General features: G+C 43.9%; 1 pseudogene; it reads right to left on the reverse strand.

The window, feature by feature from the left end:
• Nucleotides 1-265: 265 nt before the first annotated feature.
• Nucleotides 266-1158, reverse strand: LOC139385800 (uncharacterized; annotated as a pseudogene).
• Between the last annotated feature and the right edge of the window lie 5583 nt (nt 1159-6741).

The following is a 6741-nucleotide window of genomic DNA, read 5'->3' on the forward strand; positions in this document are numbered from 1 at the left end:
AAAGATCTCCCCCACGGCACAACCCTAGGGGGGGCGCCAACCCAGACAGGATGACCACATCAGTGAATCATCCCACTCAGGTGACGCACCCCCTCCAGGGACGGTATGAGAGAGCCCCAGTAAGCCAGTGACTCAGCCCCTGCAATAAGGTTAGAGGCAGAGAATCCCAGTGGAAAGAGAGGAACCGGCCAGGCAGAGACAGCAAGGGCGGTTCGTTGCTCCAGAGCATTTCCGTTCACCTTCCCACTCCTGGGCCAGACTACACTCAATCATATGACCCACTGAAGAGATGAGTCTTCAGTAAGGACTTAAAGGTTGAGACCGAGTTTGCCTCTCTGACATTGGTAGGCAGACCGTTCCATAAAAATGGAGCTCTATAGGAGAAAGCCCTGCCTCCAGCTGTTTGCTTAGAAATTCTAGGGACAATTAGGAGGCCTGCGTCTTGTGACCGTAGCGTACGTGTAGGTATGTACGGCAGGACCAAATCAGAGAGATAGGTAGGAGCAAGCCCATGTAATGCTTTGTAGGTTAGCAGTAAAACCTTGAAATCAGCCCTTGCTTTGACAGGAAGCCAGTGTAGGGAGGCTAGCACTGGAGTAATATGATCACATTTTTTGGTTCTAGTCAGGATTCTAGCAGCCGTATTTAGCAGTAACTGAAGTTTATTTAGTGCTTTATCCGGGTAGCCGGAAAGTAGAGCATTGCAGTAGTCTAACCTAGAAGTGACAAAAGCATGGATTAATCTGCATCATTTTTGGACAGAAAGTTTCTGATTTTTGCAATGTTACGTAGATGGAAAAAAGCGGTCCTTGAAATGGTCTTGATATGTTCTTCAAAAGAGAGATCAGGGTCCAGAGTAACGCCGAGGTCCTTCACAGTTTTATTTGAGACGACTGTACAACCATTAAGATTAATTGTCAGATTCAACTGAAGATCTCTTTGTTTCTTGGGACCTAGAACAAGCATCTCTGTTTTGTCCGAGTTTAAAAGTAGAAAGTATGCAGCCATCCACTTCCTTATGTCTGAAACACATGCTTCTAGCGAGGGCAATTTTGGGGCTTCACCATGTTTCATTGAAATGTACAGCTGTGTGTCATCCGCATAGCAGTGAAAGTTAACATTATGTTTTCGAATGACATCCCCAAGAGGTAAAATATATAGTGAAAACAATAGTGGTCCTAAAACGGAACCTTGAGGAACACCGACATTTACAGTTGATTTGTCAGAGGACAAACCATTCACAGAGACAAACTGATATCTTTCCGACAGATAAGAGCTAAACCAGGCCAGAACTTGTCCGTGTAGACCAATTTGGGTTTCCAATCTCTCCAAAAGAATGTGGTGATCGATGGTATCAAAAGCAGCACTAAGGTCTAGAAGCACGAGGACAGATGCAGAGCCTCGGTCTGATGCCATTAAAAGGTAATTTACCACCTTCACAAGTGCAGTCTCAGTGCTATGATGGGGTCTAAAACCAGACTGAAGCATTTCGTATACATTGTTTGTCTTCAGGAAGGCAGTGAGTTGCTGCGCAACAGCCTTTTCTAAAATTTTTGAGAGGAATAGAAGATTCGATATAGGCCGATAGTTTTTTATATTTTCTGGGTCAAGGTTTGGCTTTTTCAAGAGAGGCTTTATTACTGCAACTTTTAGTGAGTTTGGTACACATCCGGTGGATAGAGAGCCGTTTATTATGTTCAACATAGGAGGGCCAAGCACAGGAAGCAGCTCTTTCAGTAGTTTAGTTGGAATAGGGTCCAGTATGCAGCTTGAAGGTTTAGAGGCCATGATTATTTTCATCATTGTGTCAAGAGATATAGTACTAAAACACTTGAGCGTCTCTCTTGATCCTAGGTCCTGGCAGAGTAAAGAGCTTTGAAGGAATACGCAGGTTTAAAAAGGAGTCCGTAATTTGCTTTCTAATAATCATGATCTTTTCCTCAAAGAAGTTCATGAATTTATCACTGCTAAAGTGAAAGCCATCCTCTCTTGGGGAATGCTGCTTTTTAGTTAACTTTGCGACAGTATCAAAAAGGAATTTCGGATTGTTCTTATTTTCCTCAATTAAGTTAGAAAAATAGGATGATCGAGCAGCAGTAAGGGCTCTTCGGTACTGCACGGTACTGTCTTTCCAAGCTAGTCGGAAGACTTCCAGTTTGGTGTGGCGCCATTTCCGTTCCAATTTTCTGGAAGCTTGCTTCAGAGCTCGGGTATTTTCTGTGTACCAGGGAGCTAGTTTCTTATGAGAAATGTTTTTAGTTTTTAGGGGTGCAACTGCATCTAGGGTATTGCGCAAGGTTAAATTGAGTTCCTCAGTTAGGTGGTTAACTGATTTTTGTCCTCTGGCGTCCTTGGGTAGACAGAGGGAATATGGAAGGACATCAAGGAATCTTTGTGTTGTCTGTGAATTTATAGCACGACTTTTGATGTTCCTTGGTTGGGGTCTGAGCAGTTTATGAGATGTCAATGCTTTCCCCTCTATGTCATCATCAGTTCCATGATAAAGCTACTAGCCAATTGGCCCTCTCACAAAGCAAATACGACTTGGTGCAATGAGGGTCTGCTCTCTCTCTCAAACAACACAACAAGTCAGTGTCTGATTAATGGCCATCCCCTTCCACGATATACAGCCACAGAGCAGGCTAGGGGTCAGATTTATTATACTTTTGTTCTTATGAGTCAGCATTATTCTGTAGACTGAGGCCCCAATGACAATTTTTTATTTATTTCACCTTTATTTAACCAGGTAGGCAAGTTGAGAACAAGTTCTCATTTACAATTGCGACCTGGCCAAGATAAAGCAAAGCAGTTCGACACATACAACGACACAGAGTTACACATGGAGTAAAACAAACATACAGTCAATAATACAGTATAAGCAAGTCTATATACGATGTGAGCAAATGAGGTGAGATAAGGGAGGTAAAGGCAAAAAAAGGCCATGGTGGCAAAGTAAATACAATATAGCAAGTAAAACACTGGAATGGTAGATTTGCAGTGGAAGAATGTGCAAAGTAGAATAATGGGGTGCAAAGGAAGCAAAATAAATAAATAAAATAAGTCCAGTAGGGAAAGAGGTAGTTGTTTGGTGCTAAATTATAGGTGGGCTATGTACAGGTGCAGTAATTTGTGAGCTGCTCTGACAGTTGGTGCTTAAAGCTAATGAGGGAGATAAGTGTTTCCAATTTCAGAGATTTTTGTAGTTCGTTCCAGTCATTGGCAGCAGAGAACTGGAAGGAGTGGCGGCCAAAGAAATAATTGGTTTTGGGGGTGACTATATACCTGCTGGAGCGTGTGCTACAGGTGGGAGATGCTATGGTGACCAGCGAGCTGAGATAAGGGGGGACTTTACCTAGCAAGGTCTTGTAGATGACATGGAGCCAGTGGGTTTGGCGACGAGTATGAAGCGAGGGCCAGCCAATGAGAGCGTACAGGTCGCAATGGTGGGTAGTATATGGGGCTTTGGTGACAAAACGGATGGCACTGCGATAGACTGCATCCAATTTGTTGAGTAGGGTATTGGAGGCTATTTTGTAAATGACATCGCCAAAGTCGAGGATTGGTAGGATGGTCAGTTTTACAAGGGTATGTTTGGCAGCATGAGTGAATGATGCTTTGTTGCGAAATAGGAAGCCAATTCTAGATTTAACTTTGGATTGGAGATGTTTGATGTGGGTCTGGAAGGAGAGTTTACAGTCTAACCAGACACCTAGGTATTTGTAGTTGTCCTCGTATTCTAAGTCAGAGCTGTCCAGAGTAGTGATGTTGGACAGGCGGGCAGGTGCAGGCAGCGATTGGTTGAAGAGCATGCATTTAGTTTTACTTGTATTTAAGAGCAATTGGAGGCCACGGAAGGAGAGTTGTATGGCATTGAAGCTTGCCTGGAGGGTTGTTAACACAGTGTCCAAATAAGGGCCAGAAGTATACAGAATGGTGTCGTCTGCGTAGAGGTGGATCAGAGACTCATCAGCAGCAAGAGCGACATCATTGATGTATACAGAGAAGAGAGTCGGTCCAATAATTGAACCCTGTGGCACCCCATAGAGACTGCCAGAGGTCCGGACAGCAGACCCTCAGATTTGACACACTGAACTCTATCAGAGAAACCAAGGCTGTCGAGTCTGCCGATGAGGATGTGGTGATTGACAGAGTCGAAAGCCTTGGCCAGATCAATGAATACGGCTGCACAGTAATGTTTCTTATCGATGGCGGTTAAGATATCGTTTAGGACCTTGAGCGTGGCTGAGGTGCACCTATGACCAGCTCTGAAACCAGATTGCATATCAGAGAAGGTATGGTGAGATTCAAAATGGTTGGTATTCTGTTTGTTGACTTGGCTTTCGAAGACCTTAGAAAGGCAGGGTAGGATAGATATAGGTCTGTAGCAGTTTGGGTCAAGAGTGTCCACCCCTTTGAAGAGGGGGATGACCGCAGCTGCTTTCCAATCTTTGGGAATCTCAGACGACACGAAAGAGAGGTTGAACAGGCTAGTAATAGGGGTGGCAACAATTTCGGCAGATCATTTTAGAAAGAAAGGGTCCAGATTGTCTAGCCCGGCTGATTTGTAGGGGTCCAGATTTTGCAGCTCTTTCAGAACATCAGCTGACTGGATTTGGGAGAAGGAGAAATGGGGAAGGCTTGGGCGAGTTGCTGTGGGGGGTGCAGTGCTGTTGACCGGGGTAGGAGTAGCCAGGTGGAAAGCATGGCCAGCCGTAGAAAAATGCTTGTTGAAATTCTCAATTATGGTGGATTTATCAGTGGTGACAGTGTTTCCTATCTTCAGTGCAGTGGGCAGCTGGGAGGAGGTGTTTTTATTCTCCATGGACTTTGCAGTGTCCCAGAACGTTTTTGAGTTAGTGTTGCAGGAAGCAAATTTCTGCTTGAAAAAGCTAGCCTTGGCTTTTCTAACTGCCTGTGTATAATGGTTTCTGGACTCACTCTGATGGTCTGGACTCACTCTGATCACCTGTTGTGACAGTGGCTCCAGAAGTGATGTGGGACTGAGGGATAGGAGTTCATCCCTCTTTTGCCCCAGTTTGGCCCCCTTATTCAGAGAAAGTATGGATGCGAAACAACCTGCCCAATATCACACACAAACACACACACGCACAGACACACACACTTTCCATGATTTGTGGGGGTGGAAATCTGGCACAGCAAGCTGCTTATTTTGTTCCAGGAGTGGAACCCACTTTCTATTGAATGTTCTGGTTGGCTATATTTTACCAAACATTGTTATGGACTCAAGGGGTATGGAGAGGCATATTTTCCTAAGGCAATGTTATTTACTGTTTCTTCTGTGATTGTTTTACAGATGTCCCCTGCTATGCCCATACAGTTAGGACAAGCTCCTGTGACATCCACTCTCTCTACATCTTACCACACACACAGATACACACATGCAGGCTTACACACACACTCACACAGACACACAAAATGAGAAACCATGCTGGAAAGTCATCTAAACAAACTTGTATCCATGAAGCAAAACCTCTGGAGACTGAAAGTGCTATGCTAGGTACTTTTCCCTGTATATACTATTCCCTCTGCTTTGAGTCCCAATGTAAGGAATCAATGTCCTCCTGTCTCAGTGACAAACTGGGTCATTTGGTCTCTTGAGATCACTCCTCTGAGGGATCCTATGCTATCCACACACACACACACACACACACACACACACACACACATCTCATATCACGGGCTGTGTTTGTCTGCTTGTGAAGTACGTAAAACTGGAGCCAGAATGACAAACTATATTAGATAAGATACCACTCATTGGCAAGCTTTAGTAATATAAATGTACACAGTTGTCACGATCGTCATAATAACTGGACCAAAGCGCAGCGTGATCTGGGCTCCACATCTTTATTGCTGTGTGAACCGCAAAACAATAAACGAACAAAACGTGACGCTACAATAGTGCTCACAGGCAACTATACATAGTCAAGATCCCACAAAGCACAATGGGGAAAATGGCTGCCTAAATATGATCCCCAATCAGAGACAACGATAAACAGCTGCCTCTGATTGGGAACCATACCAGGCCAACATAAATAATTAATCACCTCGATAACCCACCGTAGTCACTGTCAAGCCCCAACCAACATAGAGAATAAACAGCTCTCTATGGTCAGGACGTGACAACAGTAATAACAACTTCCTTAATTGTTCATCACTAACTAAATATTTAAGTTTCCACAGGGGAAACATCATAGTCTCAGTCATCTGTAGCTAGTCCTCTGGCTTGCAGGCTAGCAGGTAGAAATACCTGACTCCGACCACAACCTCAGTCTCTGGGGAGGTCACCTCCATCACAGCCAACAGTCTGGAGAGGACAGAGAGAGATGTTAGATGTAACGTTAAATGATGCCTTTACATTTCATATTATTCTGTACGTACATCTTGGGAAGCTCCATTTAGTAAGATATGTTACGTTTCATATGGTATGTATTAATTTGTGGATGTCCATCACCCATTTCGTATGATATGTTACAAATTACACTTCTTATTATATGTTACGAATTTACAAAACGTACAATAGTTACACATTTGCAAAATGTATGATATGTTACGAATTCTAGCTAGGTTGCTAGGTTGCTAACACTAGCTAGGCTAGGGTTAGGGTTAGCTGAAAGGGTTAAGGTTAGGGTTAGGGGAAGGGTAGGCTTACTATGTTATGTCTAGTCTATGAGACCTGACTGTTCATCCAAACACACTCCTGCCTAGACACAACTGTTCAAC

This window comes from Oncorhynchus clarkii, chromosome 3 (assembly GCF_045791955.1).
Source record: "Oncorhynchus clarkii lewisi isolate Uvic-CL-2024 chromosome 3, UVic_Ocla_1.0, whole genome shotgun sequence".
NCBI classification, from domain to species: Eukaryota; Metazoa; Chordata; class Actinopteri; order Salmoniformes; family Salmonidae; genus Oncorhynchus; species Oncorhynchus clarkii.